At 50.9% G+C, this 22,180-nt stretch overlaps 1 protein-coding gene across 1 annotated transcript in view; it reads right to left on the bottom strand.

The window, feature by feature from the left end:
- LOC140384472 (ovochymase-2) overlaps nucleotides 1–22,180 on the bottom strand; it is a 165,924-nt gene that overhangs the window by 55,296 nt on the left and 88,448 nt on the right. The gene's annotated exons all lie outside the window — the stretch shown is intronic.

Genomic DNA, 22,180 nt, shown 5'->3' with positions numbered 1-22,180 from the left:
AATCTCCTCTGCACCCTTTACAGTGCTATCACATCCTTCCTATAATGTAGATTCCAGAACTGCACACAATACTCTAGCTGTGACCTAACCAATGTTTTATATAGTTCCAGCATAACCTCCCTGCTCTTAAACTCTATACCTCGGCTAATAAAGGCAAGTGTGCCATATGTCTTCTTAATCACTTTATATACCTGCCCTGCTACCTTAAGGGACAGGTGTACATGCACACCAAGGCTCCTCTGATCCTCGGTGCTTCCCAGGGTCCTGCCGTTCATCATGTATTCCCTTGCCTTGTTGTCCTGCCCAAGTGCATCACTTCACATTTATCCATTTGCCACTGATCAGTCCATCTGACCAGCCTGTCTATATCCTCCTGTAATCTAAGGCTAGCCTCCTCACTATTTACCACCCCGCCAACTTCCGTATCATCTGCAAACTTACTGATTAACCCTCCTACAATCATGTCCAGATCATTTATATAAATCACAAACAGCAAGGATCCCTGCGGGATCCCACTGGACACAAGCTTCCATCTGAAAAATACCCCTTGAGCATCACCCTCTGTTTACTGCCACTCAGCCAATTTTGGATCCAATTTGCCAAATTTCCTTTGATCCCATGGCTTTCAGTCTCCCATGTGGGTCCTCATCAAAATCCTTGCTGAAGTCCAAGTAGTCAACATCAAATGCATTTCCCTCACCTACACAGCAGATCACCTCTTCGAAAAATGTAATCAAGTTGGTCAGATATGACCTCCCCTTAATAAAACCATGCTGACTGTTCTGGATTAATCCCTGCTTCTCCCAATGGAAGTTAATTCTGTCTCTCAGAATTGCTTCTCATAGTTTCCCCACCACTGAGGTTAGACTGACTGGCCTGTAGTTTCCTGGTTTATCCCTTCCTCCCTTTTTGAATACTGGTACCGCATTGGCTATCCTCCAGCACTGACTGAATGTTAAACATGTGAACAAATTGCAAATTGTTCTTTTAGCTGTGACTTTGTGTCAAATGAATTTGAAGCAGCAGCAACAACAGTTCGCATTTCCAGAAAAATGTCCAAAGGTATTTCACAGGAATGATTTATCAAACAAAAATTTGATACGGAGTCACACAAGGAGATATTGGGCAAATCCTGTTGGCTGGAGAACCAATAAAACCCCCGCATCAACTCCTTTCGGGGAAGCACTGCTGCATCTCGTGCCATTCAAACACTTGACAGGCCTGCGGGGGTCAAGGAACCCCTCTGTGAGTTGGTAACCAATCGGAAGCCAGCAGCTCTTCTGTACTTGGCAGCGCCACATGAAGGGCAGTGGCTGCTGCGAGAACTACACCCATCTGAAGCCTCAGATCAAGGATGGTCACAGGCACAAGTGGTGGGAAGGGAGTCGCAGTGGAGCGGCAGGATGGTCTTTGGACAAGAGTGCTTCCCCCCCACCAATGCAAGAAGTCTGCAAGTTACCCTGTACAGCTTTGCTTGTTGTGCTCCTGCATGGAGAGTTTCTCACCCATTATGGGTTAATACCAACACCGGCAGGATGAGGCCCTTAAGAGGGCATAAGACTCCCACTTAAGGGCCTCAATTGGCAGAGGGACAGGAAGGACATCCACAGGCCTTCTCGCCATGGATTAAATCGGGGTGGAGACAGAAAAGTGGCAGGGTCACCAACCACCACCCTCCGACCCAATTAAATGACTCACTGCCACCAAACTCACCATGGCCAAGGGCACAAAGATTCCACCCATCTAGTCAGATCACCAAGCATTTGTCAGAAAGGTAGGTTTTGATAAGTGCCTTAAAGTAGGAGAGAGAACAAATTCAAGGGATTAGGACCCAGGTAGCAGTCCCAATCCTGATGAATGCTGGCTCACCACATAAAACTGTTCCAATTCAGCAACAAGGTCAAGGAGGCCAAAAGGTAATGGGAAAGAATGTTATGTTACCACATTGGGGTTGTAGTTAGATGCACACACCTAGGGAAAAGTAGAGGGAGCTCATTTTTTATTCATTCATGGGATGTGGGTATCACTGGCTAGGCCAGCATTTATTGTCCATTTCTTTTTTTTAAAAACATTTTTATTCAGATTTTAACATTACAGCACAACATTACAAAGTAAAGCCAACACAAAACCCCAACCCCCCTCCCCCCATCTCCCTAACCAACCTCCCCACCATGCTCCCTCCACTCCCCACTATTAGTTGACAGTAACCCGCTCCTTGAAATGTAATATAAAGAAACTCCATCTCTTATGGAACTCCTCACTCCCCCCTCTCAGAGCGAATTTCACCTTTTCTTAAGTACAAGAACTCCATTAAATCCGCCTACCACACTGAGGCGCAGGGTGGAGAAGCTGACATCCACCCCAACAGAACCCGCCTGCGAGCGATCAATGAGGCGAAGGCTAAAACATCTGCCCACTCCAGTCTGCAACTTTGGCAAGTTTGATACTCCAAATATGGCCTCCAGGGGACTGGACTCTAAGTCCACATGAAAGATTGCCGACATGCGAAGAACGACCTCCAAAACTTCTCCAACTTCGGGCATCACCAAAACATGTGAACCTGATTGGCTGGGCCCCTCCCACACCGCTCACAAATATGTATTGTCCATTTCTAATTGCCTTTTGTGAAGGTGGTAGTGAGCTGCCTTCTTGAACCACTACAGTCCATGTGGTGCAAGATCACCCACAGTGCTGTTAGGGAGGGAGTTCCAGGATTTTGACCCAATGACAGTGAAGATAGTTCCAGGTTAGGATGGTGTGTGACTTCAAGGATATCTACTTCCCTTATCTTTCTAGGTGGTAGCAGTTGTGGGTTTTGAATGTGCTGTCGAAAGAGCCTTGATATGTTGCTGCAGTGCATCTTTTAGATGGTAGATACCACTTGTGTGTGAGTGGTGGAACAAGTGAACATTTAAGATGGGCTGTGTTGAGTGTGTCATGCAAGAGTGCCTTGAAGAACTGGATGTTTAAGCAATGTACCTTTAAGAAAACAGTGATGTCATAGAGTGGGTGGAGCTCAGCTCACTTCAGCCATTTTGCAGGTTTTTAGTTTCAGTTTAAAAGCAGTGTTTGTGTGTCTGTGTGTTTCCAGAGAGCTGCAAGTTTTGCAGTTTGGTTTTGCAGCTTAAAAAGTGCCTGGCTGGTTTTGCTGAGAGCAGTTTAAAAGTGCCTGGCTGTTTTGCTGGAGCTGAAGGCAACCAAGCTAATATGTCTCTGCCATTCTACAGAAAAAATATATATCCTTTAACCTGATGTGATACTGTTTAAAGGTGTTAAGTCTCTTGGAAATTTGAAGGAACATTTTAAGGACGTATTTACTGTTGCAATATTTTCTGAGTTATCTTTGAAGTAAGGGGTGTTAAGAGATCCAATGTTTATTTAAGATGTTAAGTTGAGTCCATGGAATAAACAGTGTTTTGTTTTTAAAAACCCACGTGTCCATAATTGTAATCCCACACCTCGGAAAAGCAACAAATCCATTAAAGGGAGAGGTTGGTTGAACTCCATGATACATTTTGGGGTTCTGAAAAGGCCTCACCCATAACAAGTGTTGTTGGAGCTACACTCATCCAGGCAATTGGAGAATATTCCATTACACTCCTGACTTATGCCTTGTGGATGTGGGCAGGTTTTGGAGTAAGGAGACGAGTTAATATCCTCAGAGTATCTATATCTAGTCTCTGACCTGCTCTTGTAGCCATAGTATTTATATGGCTGGTCCAATTCAGTTTCTGGTCAATAGTAACCTTCAGGATGTTGATTGTGTGGGATTCATTGATGGTAATACCATTGAATATCAAGGGGAGATGGTTAGATTCTGTCTTGTTGATATAGTCAGTACATGCAACTGTGGATCACAAATGTTATTCACCATTTATCAGCCCAAACCTGAATATTGCCCAGGCCTTGCTGCACATTGACCCAGACCATTTCAATATCTGAGGAGTCGCAAATGGTACTCAACATTGTGTAGTAATCAGCAGACCTCTCCACTTCTGACCTTATGATGGAAGGAAGGCCATTGATGAAACAGCTGAAGATGGTTGTGCCTCGGAAACTACTCTGAGGAACTCTTGCAGTCATGTCCTGGAACTAAGATGATGGACCTCAAACAACCACCACCATCTTCCTCTGTGCTAGGTATGACTCCAACCAGCGGAGAATTTTTCTCCCCAATTCCCATTGACTACAGTTTTTGCTAGGGCTCCTGCATGCCATACACATTCAAATGCTGCCTTGACAGGTCAAGGGCAGTCACTCTCACCTCACCTCTTGAGCACAGTTCTTTTGTCTATGTTTGGACTGTAATGAGGTCAGGAGCTGAGTGACCCTGGTGGAACCCAAAGTGAGTGCCAATCAGCAGGTTATTACTGAGTAAGCGCCACTTGATAGCACTGTTGAAAACAATTTCTATAACTTTACTGGTGATTGAGAGATGACTGATGAGGCAATAATTGGCCAGGTTGGATTTGTCCTGCTTCTGGTGTATAGGACTTACCAGGGCAATTTTCCACATTGACAGGCAGCTGAGAGTATCGTAGCTAACAGCTTGGCTAGGGGCACAGCGAGTTCTGTAACTGTGGTGAATGTCTAGTACTAGTAATTCACCAGTGTATTAATATCATGTTCTGCCATTGTGTGGCTTCACCCACAGGGGGATATGTTGGGGCATGTACGGGCTCCGTCCATGGCTCCCCCCCCTTGAAAGGAAGTATAAAGAGCAGTTGACCTGTAGGCGGTTCACAGTATTGTACCAGTCGCAGGCAGGCACTGTTCTAAGCTGATTAAAACCACGGTTTACTTCTACTCGTGTCTTTGAGTGAATTGATGGTCGCATCAATTTAATCAGCTTAAACACAACTATGGAATCAGCCCTCAAACCTGATCGACTGGAACTCGATCCGCAGGCTGCGGAGGTGAAAGAAATTTTTTCGCACTGGCTTCGATGCTTCAAGGCCTAACTTGCTGCCTCTTCCACGCCTTCCGTCACCGATGAACAGAAGCTGAGCCTCCTCTACGCAGGGTTGAGCCATCGCATTTCTGTTCAGCTTGACGAGGCCTCCTCCTATGCAGGTGCCCTCGCAATGCTCGAACGCCTATACGTACGGCCCGTGAACGAGGTCTACGCGCGACACATCTTCACCACTCGATGCCAGTGCCCCGGGGAATCGCTAGATGACTACCTACGCAATCTCAAAGCCCTCACACGCAACTGTAATTACCAGGCCGTTACGGCCACTCAGCACATGGAACACGCCGTCCGAGACGTCTATGTGGCAGGAGTCCGGTCAAATTATGTGAGACAGTGCCTGCTCGAAAAGGGGGCCCAGGATCTGGACGACACGGTAAAATTAGCCACCTCTCTGGAGGTTGTGTTTCAGAGCCTTACTGCGTTCCCGGCTGACCACGCGACCCCCTCGTGGGCTCCCAACCAAAGACTACCCCAGGCCTGTGCCGCGCGGCCGCCCGCCCATCACGGGGGCTACCCTGCTATTTGTGCAGCCAGTTTTAACACCCCCAACAGCACTGCCCGGCCCGCAACGCGAACTGCAGCAGCTGCGGGAGAAAAGGACATTTCGCCAAAGTCTGCCTGACCAGGTCTAAGAACTCTACCTCACAGACCCGATCCTCAGACTCACAGGCCTGCAGGCCCCGCAGGGTGGCAGTGTGTCTGCTGACTCCGCCCCCTGCAGATGCCTCAGCCTCGTGCTATCAGTGGGGGCAGCAATCTTCCAGCCCTCACAACACGTGCGACTCACGGGGGCCACCATCTTGGCCACCCTCCCCCACGCGGTCGGCTACGTGCGATCCATGGGGGCCGCCATCTTGGATGCCATCTGCTACGCCGCTCGACGCATATGATCAATATGGACAGTCATCGCGGGGCCGCCCCAGCACCTCTGACCACGCCGCCGGCTACCCGCAGCTCAGCACGGTCACCCTGGACCAGTCGCGACCCAAGCACCTCTGGAGCTCCATGATGGCCGTCCGGGTTAACGGCCACGAGACGCCTTGGCTCTTCGACTCCAGGAGCACAGAGAGCTTCATTCACCCGGACATGGTAAGACGCTGCTCGCTCCCAATTTTCCCAGCGCAACAAACCATCTCCCTCGCCTCTGCGTCGCACTTGGTGCAAATCCAAGAGTGCACTACTGCAACCCTAGCAATACAGGGCACTGAGTACGCTAACTTTAAATTATATGTGCTCCAAGACCTCTGCGCTCCTCTCCTATTGGGACTCGACTTCCAATGTAACCTCAGGAGCCTAACCCTGAAGTTCGGGGGGCCCCTGCCCCCACTCACCATATGCAGCCTCGCGACCCTAAAAGTCGACCCTCCCCCTCTCTTCGCAAACCTCACCGCCGACTGCAAGCCAGTCTCCACCAGAAGCAGGCGGTGTAGCATGCAGGACAGGACGTTCATTGGGTCCGACGTCCAACGTCTTTTGCGGGAGGGTGTCAACGAGGCCAGAAATAGTCCCTGGAGAGCTCAGGTGGTGGTCGTCAAGACCGGGGAAAAGTTCCCGATGGTGGTTGATTACAGCCAAACCATGAACCGGTATACGCAACTCAATGCGTACCCCCTTCCCCGGATTGCAGACGTGGTAAACCAGATCGCACACGACCGGGTGTTCTCCACGGTGGATCTGAAATCTGCATACCACCAGCTCCCAATCCGCCTGGAGGACCGCCACTACACGGCTTTTGAGGCAGACGGCCGTCTTTTCCATTTCCTCCGGGTCCCCTTTGGCGTCACGAATGGGGTTTCGGTGTTCCAAAGAGCAATGGACCAAATGGTGGACCAGTACGGGCTGCGGGCCACATTTCCGTACTTGGACAATGGCACCATCTGCGGCCATGATCAGCAGGACCATGACGCCAACCTCCACCGATTTCTCCAAATCGCCCAAACCCTCAATCTCACCTACAACAAGGAGAAATGCTTTTTCCGCACAACTATCCATCCTCGGCTACATCGTGAAGAACGGGGTCCTATGGCCCGATCCTGACCGTATGCGCGCCCTCCTGCAACTCCCTCTCCCTCACTGTCCCTCGCTGGTAGGAGGGTTACCCTCGTCACCGACCAACGATTGGTAGCCTTCATGTTCGACAATACTCAGCGGGGCAAAGTTAAGTACGATAAGATCTTGAGGTGGAGGATCGAACTCTCCACCTATAACTACGATATAGTATATCGTCCTGGGAAGCTCAACGAGCCCCCAGAAGCCCTGTCCCGCGGCACATGCGCCAGCGCCCAAGATGACCGACTACGGGCTATCCATGATGATCTCTGCCACCCGGGGGTCACCCGGCTCGTCCATTATATCAAGGCCCGCAACCTGCCCTTCTCCACCGGGGAGGTCAGAGCTATAACCAGAGACTGCCTAATCTGTGCGGAGTGTAAACCGCACTTATATCGACCGGATAAGGTCCACCTGGTAAAGGCATCCCGGCCCTTTGAACTCCTCAGTATCGATTTCAAAGGGCCCCTCCCCTCCAATAACCGCAATACATCTTTCCTCAACATCATAGATAAGTTCTCCCGCTTCCCATTTGCAATCTCCTGCCCCGATATGACCACTCCCACAGTCATCAAAGCCCTGCATAGTGTTTTCACCCTGTTTGGTTTGCCCAGTTATGTCCACAGCGACCGGGGCTCGTCGTTCATGAGCGACGAACTGCGTCAGTACCTGCTCAGTAAGGGCATTGCCTCGAGCAGGACTACCAGTTATAACCCCAGGGGAAATGGGCAGGTGGAGAGGGAGAACGCGACGGTCTAGAAGGCCGTCCTACTGACCCTGCGGTCCAGGAATCTCCCAGTTTCTCACTGGCAGGAGGTCCTCCCCGATGCGCTCCACTTTATCAGGTCCCTCTTTGCATGGCCACAAACCTGACTCCTCATGACCGCTTGTTTGTTTTCCCTAGGGGAGCTACCTCAGGAGCCTCGCTTCCGTCCTGGCTGAAGACACCGGGACCAGTCCACCTCAGAAAGCACGTCAGGAGCCATACCGACCCTCTGGTAGAGAGGACCCAGCTCCTATACTCCAACACCCAGTATGCTTATGTCGAACACCCCGATGGCCAACAAGATACTGTCTCCCTCCGGGACCTGGCGCCCGTAGGCTCCACCACCACCGCAACCCCCACTATATCCCGCCCAACCTACCATGTCCAGCGCCCCGCCCCTATATGGCTCCCGTGCTCCCTCCCACCCGCCACACCGGTCCACAGGAATGAAGCTCCAGAAGAGACCCTCCCGGAGTCCATGCCTGTGCCCGCACCGGCCCCACTTCCTCTGCCAGCACAGATGAGCCCGACACCCAGACGAGCAGCAAAACCAATGCTTCGGCGATCACAGCGCACAATGCGTGCGCCGTACCGGCTGAACCTATGAGCCCGTCACCCCGCCGGACTTCATTTTTTTAACAGGGGGTGTATGTGGTGAATGTATAGTACTAGTAATTCACCAGTGTATTAGTATCATGTTCTGCTATTGTGTGGCTTCACCCACAGGGGGATATGTTGGGGCATGTACGGGCTCTGCCCATGGCTCCTCCCGTTGAAAGGAAGTATAAAGAGCAGTTGACCTATAGGCGGTTCACAGTATTGTACCAGTTGCAGGCAGGCACTGTTCTAAGCTGATTAAAACCACGGTTTACTTCTACTCATGTCTTTGAGTGAATTGATGGTCGCATCAGTAACACAAGTCTAATGTTGTCAGGTGCCATAGTCTTTGCAGTATCCAGTGTCTTCAGTCTTTTCTTGATATCGGGCAGGATTCTCTAATAATGGGGCTAAGTCCCCACGCCGACGTGAAAAGTGGCACAAACCACTCCGGCGTCAACAGTCCCCGAAAGAGAGGAATTATCCCCTTCCCAGAGGGCTAGGTTGGCACTGGGGTGGTCCCCGCAGGTCCAGCCGGCGCGGAACGGCTGGCTTTTTCCGCGCATGCGTGCTATGGCTGGCGTATTTCCACGCATATGCTGGGGTTCCCTTCTCCGCACCCGCCCCCGGGCAATATGGCGGAATCCAACAGGGGTTCAGCGCGCCCGCCGATCGGTAGGCCCCGATCGCGAGCCAGGCCACCGTGGGGGGCGCCCCCCTCCCCCCACCGGGGTTGGATCCCGATCCCCCCCCCTCCAGGACGGACCCCGCAGACTTACCTTCCAGGTCCTGCTGTGTGGGACCTGAGTAACCCATGCCGGCAGTGCTCGGCCAAACCCGTCGGCCACTCGGCCCATTGGGGCCCGGAGAATCGCCGGGGCGGGGCTGCTGTCAACAGCCCCTGACCGGCGTGGCAGGAATCCCGCGGGCGCCCGAGAATCGGCGCCGGAGAATGAGGAAGCCGGCGGCGGGGCGTCCCCCCGGGGATTCTCTGACCCGGCGCTGGGTCGGAGAATCCCGGCCATCATGTGGAGTGAATCTAATTGTCTGAAGATTGCTGGGGTCCTCAGAAGGAGGCCAAGATGGATCATCCATTCGGCACATCTGGCAGAAGATGGCTGCAAATACTTCAGCCTTATCTTTGCACTGCTGAGCTCCCCCATCATTGAGGTTGGGGATATTTTAGGAGCCTCCTCCTCCAGTTCGTTGTTTAATTGTCCACCAACAATCATGATTAGGTGTGGTAGTACTGCAGAGTCTAGACCTAATCTGTTGATTAGGGCAGCACGGTAGCATTGTAGGGCAGCACGGTAGCATTGTGGATAGCACAATTGCTTCACAGCTCCAGGGTCCCAGGTTCGATTCCGGCTTGGGTCACTGTCTGTGCGGAGTCTGCACATCCTCCCCGTGTGTGTGTGGGTTTCCTCTGGGTGCTCCGGTTTCCTCCCACAGTCCAAAGATGTGCAGGTTCGGTGGATTGGCCATGATAAATTGCCCTTAGTGTCCAAAATTGCCCTTAGTGTTGGCTGGGGTTACTGGGTTATGGGGATAGGGTGGAGGTGTTGACCTTGGGTAGGGTGCTCTTTCCAAGAGCCAGTGCAGACTCGATGGGCCGAATGGCCTCCTTCTGCACTGTAAATTCTATGATAATCTATGATTGGAGGATCACTTAGTTCTGTCTATTGTTTTCTGTTTCTGCTGTTTGGCAGGCAAGCAGTCCTATGTTTTAGGGCTTTACTCTCCAGATAGTCATGTTCTATCTCACCTGGGAGTGCTTGATCCCAGCATTGGCTACCCAAACTAAGAAAGCATCCTGTTCACATGTAATTTAAATCAATTTGAAATTCACAATATTTCCATTTGCTTCAGATCAATTGCTAGTTTACAGTCAATTATAATCAGTCCAATTGGCTGGTAGGGATCATTAGTTGGAACATTGGACACAGAAGTGGGGAAGTTGTGGCATTGAGATGGTATTGTGGGGCTGGTAATCTTCAGGCCCAGGCAGCTGTTTTGGGAGCTGAATGACCCCCTCATTATGTTGTACCATTATATTGCAGCTGGTAGAATTTAAATTCAAGTTAATAAAATAATGGAATATAAAGCTAGTCCCAGTAATAGTTGTCTTGATGTTATAATAATATAAAAGCACCAATTACTCATAAGGAACTGGATAAATATGTTTAGGTTCATTTATTTAAACTAGGCACATGAGAACACACAGAATGCTTAAAACCATCAGCAGCAGCACTGTGTGTGTGTGCCCTGCTCAAAAGCAAAAGTGAAACTAAGACTGCTCATCGATTGTTGTAAAAGCCCATCTGGTTCACTAATGCCCTTTTGGAAGGTAAATCTGCCATCCTTATCCAGTCTGGCCTTTATGTGACTTGAGACCCACAGTGGCGTGGTTGACTCTTAACTGCCCTCTGAAATGGCCTTGCAAGCCATTGAATTCAACGGCAATTAAGGAAGGACAACAAATGTTGGGCTTTCCATTGATTCCCACATCCCCTCAAAGAAAAATAAATTGCCTGATTGCTGAATTTGCCCAGCGTATTCTGATTGCTGGCATCTGCTCCATGATATTTTTTAGGGTTTAATTTGCAGTTGCAGATTGTAAACCAAACTTACAGTGTACATGGACGTACAATCCCAAATCTGGAACCAAGCCAAGTGAGACTTAGTGAAGTAGCAAACACCCCATGGAAGGCAAATCCAGTGTGGTATCAAACTGGGTATCCTAAGTGCACCATTTGGCATGTTGGTAGTCAGCTCTTCCCAACTGTGTATCAGGTTATTTGGACAACTAAGATGGAGTTGCAGTCAGACAGGGTCCAACAATATATAGAGAGGTTCACCTGAGCTGTTCTAGCCCCATTGCAGCAATTTAACTCTAACAACAGCAACCTGTACTGATATAGCTCCTTTAAAGTATCTAAAAGCGTCAAGGTGCTTCAAAGGACTATAAAGTGTGACACCGATTGATATAGAGACATTAGGACAAGTGGTCTAATGCTTGTTTAAAGAGGCAGTTTTAAGGAGCATCTTAAGAGGAGAGGTGGAGAGGTTTAAGGAATTCCAGATCCCTGGGCCTTGGCAGCTGAAAGTACGACCGCCAATGGTGAAGCAATTAAAATTGCAGATGCACAAGGGACCAGAATGCACCCTAAGAGGTTTATTTCTCAGTTACTAGAATGCCCCTTCATATCTGTACACTTTTCAAAGGCAATTCTTCTTTTATTGCCTAGGCTTTCCAAACCATCATACTGTATCCTATTTCTCGGTATAGACATGCACCTGCTGCGTATTCGCAGCACTTTCTTTTTCTAGCTGTGTTTACTTTCTGTATCAGCCTCATAGAAATTATTTATTGCTTCAATTTTCATCATTATTTGAGTTTCTGCTGATCAAAAGGCCCTGTTTGTACTATTTATACCCACAGCCTTGCTGTTAGATATTAAAATGTGCATTATAAATGCAGAGGCAGGAAGCCTGTGCTGCTTTTCCCACTGTTTGTTTACAGTATTCATACACTCGTTATCTCCTTTGCTCCTGTTCTGAGTATTTAATTAAATGTACGTTTGATATGAACTTGGCTCCCTGACTTCAAAGCAGCTGTTGTCTAGGCTTTCCAATTAGAATGATGAAAATATAAACATTTAATTATTTCTGTTGATGGCTTTAGCTCACAGTCCACTGCTGGCTTTAATATTTAAGCTTCTCATCCTCGTGCTGAAATCCTCCTACAACCTCGCCTCCTTCCTATCTTTGTAACCTTGTCCAGACCTTCAGTCCGCTAATATCTCTGTGTCCTCTAATTCGGGACTATTGCACAACCCTAGTGTCCTTCAATCAACCATTAGCTGCTGTGTTTAGACCCTAAGCTCTGGGACTCCCTCACTAAACCTCTTTCCCCAAGATCCTCGAGAAAATCTATGGCCAAAGCTTTCTGACTGTTCCTACCGGTGGCATCGTCCGGTCCTACCCGTGATGAGCCCCCCCCCCCCCCCCCCCCCCCCGCTGGTTCCCCTGCAGTGGAAGGTGCAAACAATGGGAAAACTCTTTGACAGCGACGGCCAACGGCAGGCCGCTTCTGCCAACCTAAAACATGCCACGGGATGGATAGAAAATCCCACCCTGTGCCTTTGTTACTTTTAAAAAATGTATTAATGGGATGTGGGCATCGCTGGCTAGTCCAGCATTTATTACCCATTCCTAATTGCCCTTGTCAGGGTGATGGTGAGCCACCTTCTTGAAACATTGCAGTCCCTGTGGTGTTGGTACAACCACAATGCTGTAAGGGATGGAGTTCTAGGATTTTAACCCAATGACAGTGAAGGAACGGCAATATAAATCCAAGTCAGGATGGTGAGTCGCTTTAATGGGAACCTTCATTTGGCCGTGTTCCCATGTATCTGTTGCCCTTGTCGTTTTAGATGGCAGGGATCATGGGTTTGAAAGGTGCTGCCTAAGGAGCCTTGGTGAGTTTCTGCAGAGCAGGAATTATTGGCAGCTTCGCTATACCTCCTGAGATAGCCCTGCTGTTGGGAGAATGTTGAGGGCACCATACAATGGCCTCGAATTGAGCCTTTAATAATGTAAATTGGTTGCCTGCCTCCTCAGACCAGACAGTCTCCTCTCACCCAGTCTCACCATTGATAAAATGGAGCTATTCTGCCCTCTTTGATTTTACTGGTGCAGGTGTCTTCAATCCCCCCTCCTGGTATAATCCTAGCCTTTGACTAGGATTTTCCAGTCCCACCGTGGCCGAAATCATCGCAGTCGGGACGGAAATTTTGATGGAATAGTCAAAGGTCATGTTGAGTTTGGGGAGGAATTTCTGGTCCAGCGGTAGGCGGGACTGAAAAACCCTGACATTTTTCTGAGAGTCAAAAGATTATGGGCTGGGTTCTCCGTTCTTGAGACTAAGTGTTGTCACCGGGGCAGGATTCGTGGACTTTCACGACAGCAAAACTGGCGCCGAACCTGGACCGATTCAGCGACTGTGGAGGGGCTAACACCAGCAGCACGTGAAACAAAATCGATTCCAATGAAAAACGGTGAGCAATTCGCTGGATCTGTGATTGACACTCGGGAGGCTGACAAGCTGCAGCCGCACATACACATTACAATCCCCACACACACTCATCCCAGCCAACAAGATGGCACTGGTTATGCTGGAGCGCGCCCATACAGCTGATGGGTCGGCTGGGGCCAGAGGGCACTTAGGGGATGGCCTGGGGGACACATCTGCATGACCCATGGCCCTAAATGCACAGTGGGCTGTCAGCAGCCTGCACAGCTGCTAAGCTGCCTTTTAGGATGCAGCAATGGTATTCCATGTCCGTTCACCCTGACCCCACAGCCCACCCCTTGGCCAACCCCAGCTACTCCCCCCGGCCCTGACAGAAGCCCCCCGGCCAGTGGCACAACTGTCAGCAAACAATGCTAATGTTGGACACTTTCCATACCCCCTCTCTCTCCCTCAACAACCATGGCGCCTGTTTCACGATTTTTAAAAGCACAAGTGAACCGCACCATCGGGAACTCGGCCAATCGGAGGTGGAGAATCGTGGAGGCCCCAGAAAATACCTGGTCAGGCCCGCTAATGATATGCAAACAGTGTTTACTGTACGTGCGTTCCAGACCGCATTGCCGCCACTGTTGAGGCGACGGAGAATTGGGATTTGGCGTCAAAGCAGCGCCCGCCGTGATTTTGACGTCGGAAACTATTCTCCGCCCAATCAGCATCAGCCAATGGAGAATCCTGCCCGATGCGTTTAAATCCCACAACAAGACATGGACATGCTGCGACAGGCTCAGCAGGTACTGAGGGGTGCTGCATTGGCAGAGAGGCTGTGTTTCAGCCTGAGGGCTCATTCTATGGATAAGGAAACCATTTGGAGTGTTAGATAGGCAGCCAACTTGCTATCACACACCTCTGCATTAATGCTGTGGAGAAACTTTACTTTCCCCTCAGTTCCCCCACGATCCCTCACACATTTACCATTGCTGATTCTTCACTTTTGGTTGTGTGTAATGTGGGGAACAACAACTTCAGTGATGGGGTCGTGCCCACAACGCCTTCCACCACCCATGTTAATATTACAGCCTGTGTTATCTCCGGTACCAGTACTTGAAGATAAATGGAGCTCATCTGGAATTTGAGCGCTTGTGTGTACAAAATTTCAACGACAAAAAGTTGCATTTTTATGGAACCTTTAACATAGGGAAAGATCCTAGAAGTCTTAATGGCCATTTCAGCCCAGGAATGTGTTTCGGAGGTGCCAATGCGAACTGAATTAAGCCAGAAATGATCCTCTCAGTTCAGTTCGCCATAAAATAAACACTACGAGCAACATTAGGAATCGAGAAGCTATTAAACCGGTTCTACCAATCCATGAGGTCAAGCATGGTCTGAATTATCAGATAGCATTTGATGCGACCATCAATTCACTGAGAGACACGTTGAGAAGTAAACCGTGGTTTTAATCAGCTTACAACTGAGCCTGACTGTGACCGGTACAACAACGAATGCGGCCCCGCAGATCAGCTGCCTTTATACTTCCTGTAAGGGGTGGAGCTATGGGCGAGCCCGTACATGCCCCGACATATCCCCCTGTGGGTGAAGCCGTACAATGGCCCATAGGTGGAGCCCACAGGGTTAAACACATAACGTAACACGATACAGCAGTAACATGATATCACAGTGCACTGGTGAATTAACCATAAAATCGAGATTCTCACTGGTAAGATCCCGCAGCGGGATTGTTCGCGCCCCCCCCCCCCCCCTCCAATTGACATAATGAGGTTCCAGCCGGCCCATGAAGGTCAGAAAATTCATTGAAATGCATGAACGTATAATTATACTTTCCTGCTGTATCATCCCCCCTTGTTGGGATCCCCCCCTCGCCGGCGACGTCACATCTGCGAGGTTTACAACAGGTCTTGAGCAATGTGAACCAGGTGAACATCACGCAGGGGCACACAGGCATGCACAGCCCCCAGGGTGGAGAGGTATATGCCTGGGCAGTGCCAGGCGGAGAGTTGTGGAGGGGGTTCCCCGTGTCAATGGAGAGGGCAGGTTTCCAGTGTATATGGCGGGTTGTGATTCCTCGTGCATGGGGGTGTCCCCGGGAAGGGGTGGTTGCCCGGATGCATGTGGGAGGTCTTCCGTGTGTGTGGATGGAGAATTCCTCTCTTTTTTTTAAAACTTGAGATCGGGCAACCTTTAAAAATGGCACCCCACCTCCGGAACCCCGATGTTGCTGGCTTTTGTAGACCTGCTCTGCCAACGTGACAGCGTGGCACACGCCTCCAGGATTTTATTTTTCTCAGGGCTGGACAATATGAGGAGCCAAGCCTGTTGTGCAGCCAGCAGAAAGGAAAATTCCACCCACCAAGAAGAAATACTCCTGGGCTGGATTCCTCCCGACCCCCGCAGCGGTGGAGGTGGCCTGTAATTGGCCAGTGTCAGGATCTGCTGATCCTGCCACAGCCAGTGGGTTTTCTCGTTGTTCTCACCCTTCACTGCTGGGGAACCAAGTGTAAGATCCCTCTAATTGGCCAGAGAATTAAAAGGTGGTCAACAAGGTAGTTTTTAGAAAGCATCTTAAAGGTGAGTGGGATAGGGCAGCATGGTGGCACAGTGGTTAGCACTGCTGCCTCATGGTGCCAAGGACCCGGATTCGATCCTGGCCCCAGGTTACTGTCCAGATGGAGTTTGCAGATTCTCCCCGTGTCTGCGTGGGCCTCACCCCCACAACCGAAAGCTATGCAGAGCAGATGGATTGGCCACGCTAAATTGCCCCTTAATTGGAAATAAAATTGGGCACTTTAAACCACGCAGATCTGTGCCCCAACCGCCTATAAGGCTCCCCTACTGGTGTCCAATCCCCCCGCCCCCTCCCCCACCAGGGCGGCTGCAGATTAAGTCCGCAGCCACTACACGAGCATCTCGACCTGCAATAGGTGGTTAGAACAGAGAAGAGACTGGAAGCCCAAGAGGCGACCATTAAAGAGTTGGAGAAGGCCGCAACTGACAAGAGCGACCGGATCAAGGTGCTGGAAAAGGAGGTGGTGAGGCTGGCCACGAAGCAGGGGAACCTGAAGGGCAAAGTGGACAACCAAGAGAACCGCTCGAGAAGGCAAAACGTACGGATGGTGGGCCTGCCGGAGGGCATCGAAGGCAGGGACCCCATGGTATACTTGGCCGAGATGCTGGGCAACCTAATGGGGAGGAAAACTTTCTCCAACCCACCAGAAATGGACAGGGCACGCCGGTCGTTGTGCCCGAAACCCAGAGCTGGGGAGCAACCGAGGGCAGTGATAGCCAAACTGCATTGGTACCAGGACCAAGAAAGAATCCTGCGCTGGGCCAGGCAGACCAAGGACTGCCGCTGGGAAGGTCACAGTATTGGGATATACCAAGACATTGGGGTAGACCTAGCGAAGAAGCGGGCTGAATTTAACAGAGCAAAAGCAGCCCTTTATAAGAACGGCATCCGCTTTGGTATGCTGTACCCAGCGAAACTCTGGGTCACATATCAAGACAAAGAGTATTTCTTCACAGCCCCTGCCGAGGCAAACAAGTTTGTCGAGGCGTGTGGGCTGGAATTCCGACAGCAGTGGAAGAAATAAGGGCCCCCCTGGCAAGGAGCAACAGCGTGCCGACTGGGGGGTGGAGGCGGGGGTGGGTGAGACAACACCTAGCCTCCCCACCCCCTGTAGCCAGTTAAAATCACTAACTCCCGATTTAGAATGGCCAACTCCCGATTTAAATGGCGAACGGCAAAGGCTGATGGGAAAGTCAGCCAACAGGACACAAACAAGCAGCTGTAGGTTGAGTGTGTATTTACCTCTGGAAAGGCCAGACAAGATCGATACCGGCAACCATCAGCAAAACAAAACACCAGCCATCTGCATATTAATGAGCAATCCCCGGGAACAATAGGCAACATTTAGATACATAAAGCCAAACCAGACTCTTTGGCGCCAGCAGAAGCCTACACAAAGGGAGCTGAACGACCACCTCAGGACCGCCCATCGATCAGGGAACCGCTCCAGCATTGGAGAAAATCGAAACAAGTGATTGGAACAAAGTCCAATCACTTGGAACCAGGTACAGGGTCCGCCCCGAAAGGCGGGAAGCCCCTGGGGACTATAAGAATCAAGCCCAAGTTCAAATCATCCTTCTCTTCTTGACCGGGTCACTCAGCAACGCGAACTAACCCTTGACAGTGACCGGTCCAGCCGCCGCTGATATCCAGTAAGTCTTACTTCAACGCTCGCTACGAGATAGGCGCTCCTAGCTACCAATCTGTACCAACTTCGAATTTCGCAGGCTCAGAACCCGAACGAAAGGCCATTCGTTTCCCTGACCTGGTGGGCCAGTTCCAAGTTAAGTATTGGCCTGTTAGTCGTAGAAGTAGCTTAGACGTAGAATTTGTACATGAGTAGTGATTACTGTGTATAATAAATGTGCTTTGATTTAAATCTTACTAAGCGGTGTATTGGATTATTGATCATTACTCGGACTTGAACCACGTGGCGGTATCAGAAAGATACCTGGCGACTCAAGAGCAAAGGTGATAAAACAGAGCAATTAAACTAAGGCTAAAGTTGGCAACAATCCCGCCACCCCCCCAGAAAACACACCCTGAAAGTCAAAAGGCAAAGCACTACCCGAGGGACAGCGTCAGGTGGGAGACCGCAGCCCAGTACGAGAGAAAGAGCGTAGCGAAGAAGGGGAAGCAAGCAAGAGGAGTGCAGGGTAAGATGGGGAAAGAACAGAGAGGAGCGCAAAGAAAGGGCGAGGGAGGAGCGGGACAGTAACTCCCGGGAGGGGGGGTCACCGCACTAGCAGGAAAGCTAGCGTCAGAGATGTGCAACAGAGCAGGGCTGCGGCGCGCCCTCCCAACAAGAGGGGACGGTGCCAGGCGGGGGCGGGGGGGGGACCACACAACAGGGGCGAGGGGGCAAACAGGGATAGGAATGGGGGAAAAAGGGACACAAGAGGAGTGAATGAGAGAGGGGGGATAAGGGGGGGAAGGGAGGGATCGGGGGCACAGGGCGGGAGGGAAAAATAGGGCTAGAACAAAAGCAGCAATAAGGCTACAAAGGGCTACAACTAGGGGCTTGGAGCAAGGAGGCACTGCAAGCAGCCACCCAGTGCAGTCTCTGGGCGAAGGGAGACCCCGGAGTGCAGGGGCCTACCCACGTGGCGGACGCAATGTTGGCAGCCATGTTGGGTGTCCCCTGGACAAAGGGAAACCCCGGAGTGCAGAGACCCGACCACATGGGGAGAGCAGTGACAGTGGACATCTTGGATGGCCCCCTAATTAAGGGGAACCCCGGAGTGTAGGGGCGCGTCCACCAGGTAAGTATGGTTAATCCCACAGGAGATGGGGGACAGAAGCCCCCCACCGGGATAGTCACCTGGAACGTAAGGGGACTCAACGACCCAGTGAAAAGATCCAGAGTCTTCACCCAACTAAGAAACATGAAGGCCAACATAGTCTACCTCCAAGAGACGCACCTGAGAACAGGACCGACTGCGGGTAAGAAAGGGCTGGGTGGGACAGACCTACCATTCCTGTTATGGGACGAGAGCCAGGGGGAGTGGCAATACTGATCAGCAAGACGACAATGTTTAGGGCGACAAAGATGGTTACGGACCCAGGGGGACGGTACATCATGGTCAGCGGGGTTCTGGGCGGGGCAGCGGTAGTACTCGCTAACGTGTACGCTCCCAACTGGGACGACACAAAATTAATGAAAAAGACCATGGCAGAAATCCCCGACATAGCGACCCACCGACTAATCACGGGGGGGGATCTTCAACTGTGTCCAGGATCCAAGGGCTGACAGATCAAATCCCAAAACAGGGAGGACCTCAAACATGGCAAAGGAACTCGGTCATTTTATGGAACAGATGGGGGCGGTAGACCCTTGGAGGTTCACCCACCCAGGGGAGAAGGAGTTTTCCTTCTTCTCCCCAGTACACAACGTATATACCAGAATTGACTTCTTTGTGGTGGGGAAAACGGTGCTTCCAGGGCTGATCAAAACGGAATACTCCGCAACTGTAATCTCCGGACACGCTCCACATTACATGGATGTGTGGTTGGAGATGGGCAGGGCCCAACGCCCCACATGGAGGTTGGACACTGCCCTACTAGCCGACAAGACTTTCAACGAAAAGGTATCGCAGGCCATAGCAGAGTATACGAGAACAACCAAAACGGGGAGGTCTCACTCTCCAATCTTCTGGGAAGCGTTAAAGGACGTGATTCAAAGGGAAATTATCGCTTTCAAAGCGCAAAGAGATAGGGAGGAAAGGGCAGCTAGCCAGCAGCTGGTCGACTCCATATTGGAGATAGACCGTAAGTACTCCGAGGCCCCGACCGTAGAGCTCCTGGCGGAGAGGAAGGAGCTACAAAAGAACCTTGACCTGCTCTCCACCAGGAAAGCAGTGCACCAACTCCACCAGGCACAGAGGACCCTATACGAACACGGAGGCAAAGCCAGCCACCTGATGGCACACCAGCTGAGAAAGCAGGCGGCTACTAGAGAGATTGTGCAAATTAGAGACAACAGAGGCACATTGGAAACAGACCCAGAAAAGGTCAACAAAACCTTTGAGGCCCAGAAAGGGTCAACAAAACCTTTGAGGCCTTCTACCAAGGGCTGTACACCTCAGAACCCCCAGCGGGGAAGTCGGGGATGAAATGGTTCCTTGATGGACTGGACATGCCAGTCGTGGGGGAAGACAGGAAACGGAGCTTGGAAGCACCACTAGCACTGGGGGAAACATGGAGTGTATAGCTCCATGCAGACGGGGAAGACGCCGGGGCCGGACGGGTTCTCGGCGGACTTCTATAAAAGATTTGCAACAGCACTGGCCCCGCACCTGTGGGAGATGTTCACAGACTCGCTGGCTAGGGGCACACTCACTGCCACCTACACTAGCACAAGCCTCAATCTCACTGATACCTCAGAAAGACAAAGACCCAACGGAATGTGGGTCATACAGACCCATCTCACTACTAAACGCAGATGCCAAAATACTGGCCAAGATCCTAGCCAAAAGTTTAGAAGACTGTGTACCAGAGGTGGTCGCAGAGGACCAGACGGGCTTTGTCAAAGGTAGACAGCTAACTTCGAACATCAGGCGCCTGCTGAACGTGATAATGACCCCCTCCGGGGAGAGAACACCAGAGGTGATCGTCTCCCTGGACGCAGAAAAGGCCTTCGACAGAGTTGAGTGGAAGTACCTCATAGAGGTACTGGAGCGGTTCGGGCTTGGATCAGGGTTCACCTCCTGGGTGAAGCTCCTATACAATGCCCCCATGGCGAGCGTATGGACAAACAACATCAACTGCCAGTGCTTCATGCTGCACAGGGGCACCAAGCAGGGATGCCCACTTTCCCCGCTGCTGTTCGCCCTAGCGATCAAACCATTAGAGATCGCTCTCAGGGCAGCAAAAAACTGGAGGGGGATCCGAAGGGGAGGCAGAGAGCAGAGTCTCACTCTATGCAGAGGACATGCTCCTCTACATTTCAGACCCACAAAGCAGCACGGAAGGAATCATCGCGCTCCTGAAAGAGTTTGGGACCTTCTCGGGCTACAAACTCAACATGAGCAAAAGCGAGATCTTCCCGGTACACCCACAAGGAGGGGGGGGAGGGGGGGCAGCACTAAGGGGACTGCTGTTCAAAAAAGCCCAACATAAATTCCACTACCTGGGGATCGAAATCGCTCATGACTGGAAGGGGATCCACAAATGGAACCTGACCAGTCTGACAGAGGAAGTAAAAAAGGACCTGCAAAGATGGAACACACTCCCACTCTCCCTCGCGGGGAGAGTGCCGGCGATCAAAATGAACATACTGCCCAGGTACCTCTTCCTACTTAGATATATTCCGATCTATATCCCCAAGGCTTTTTCAAATTACTAGACAAACTAATCATGGGGTTTGTATGGAGTGGGGGGGGGATGCTAGGATCCCAAAGAAGGTCTTACAAAAAACAAAGTCCAGAGGAGGGCCAGCCCTCCCAATCCTACAATTCTATCACTGGGCAGCGACGGCTGAGCGAATAAGGGGCTGGATCAAGGAGCCAGAAACCGAGTGGGTGCGCACGGAGGAGGCCTGCAGGGGGACCTCCCTCCAGACCCTCGCCATAGCCGCACTCCCATCCCCACCCAAAAAACACTCCAGCAGCCCAGTGGTGGTAGCCACCTTCCAGACCTGGAACCAACTACGGCAGCAATTGGGCCTGACCAAAATGTCAGAGAAGGCCTCCATCTGCAATAGCCATAGGTTCGCACCAGCGCTCAATGACGCACCTTTAAAAAGTGGAGACAGGACGGGGGGACACTGACAGTTAGGGACCTATACACCGACGGCAGGGCCACAACACTGGATGAACTGACAGAGAGATTTCAACTAGCTAAGTGTAACGAACTAACGTACCGGCAACTTAAAAACTTCCTACGAAAGGAGACAAGGACGTACCCACGACCACCGCGACAGACAGTACTAGAGGAGCTACTTGACGCGAACATCCTAGATAAAAGGAACTGTAGCAACATGTACGACTGACTGGTAGAGAGGGCTGACACCGTACTGGACGCAACAAGAAGGAAATAGGAAGAAGACCTTTGGATCGAAATAGGGTGGGGACTCTGGAGTGAAGCACTGCATAGGATCAACTCCACCTCCACGTGTGCGAGGCTCAGCAACTAAAAGTGGTACATAGAGCCCACTTAACAAGAACCTGAATGAGTAGGTTC

Source organism: Scyliorhinus torazame, chromosome 10 (genome assembly GCF_047496885.1).
Source record: "Scyliorhinus torazame isolate Kashiwa2021f chromosome 10, sScyTor2.1, whole genome shotgun sequence".
Classification (NCBI taxonomy): domain Eukaryota; kingdom Metazoa; phylum Chordata; class Chondrichthyes; order Carcharhiniformes; family Scyliorhinidae; genus Scyliorhinus; species Scyliorhinus torazame.
This window is presented reverse-complemented; position numbering and strand designations above follow the sequence as displayed.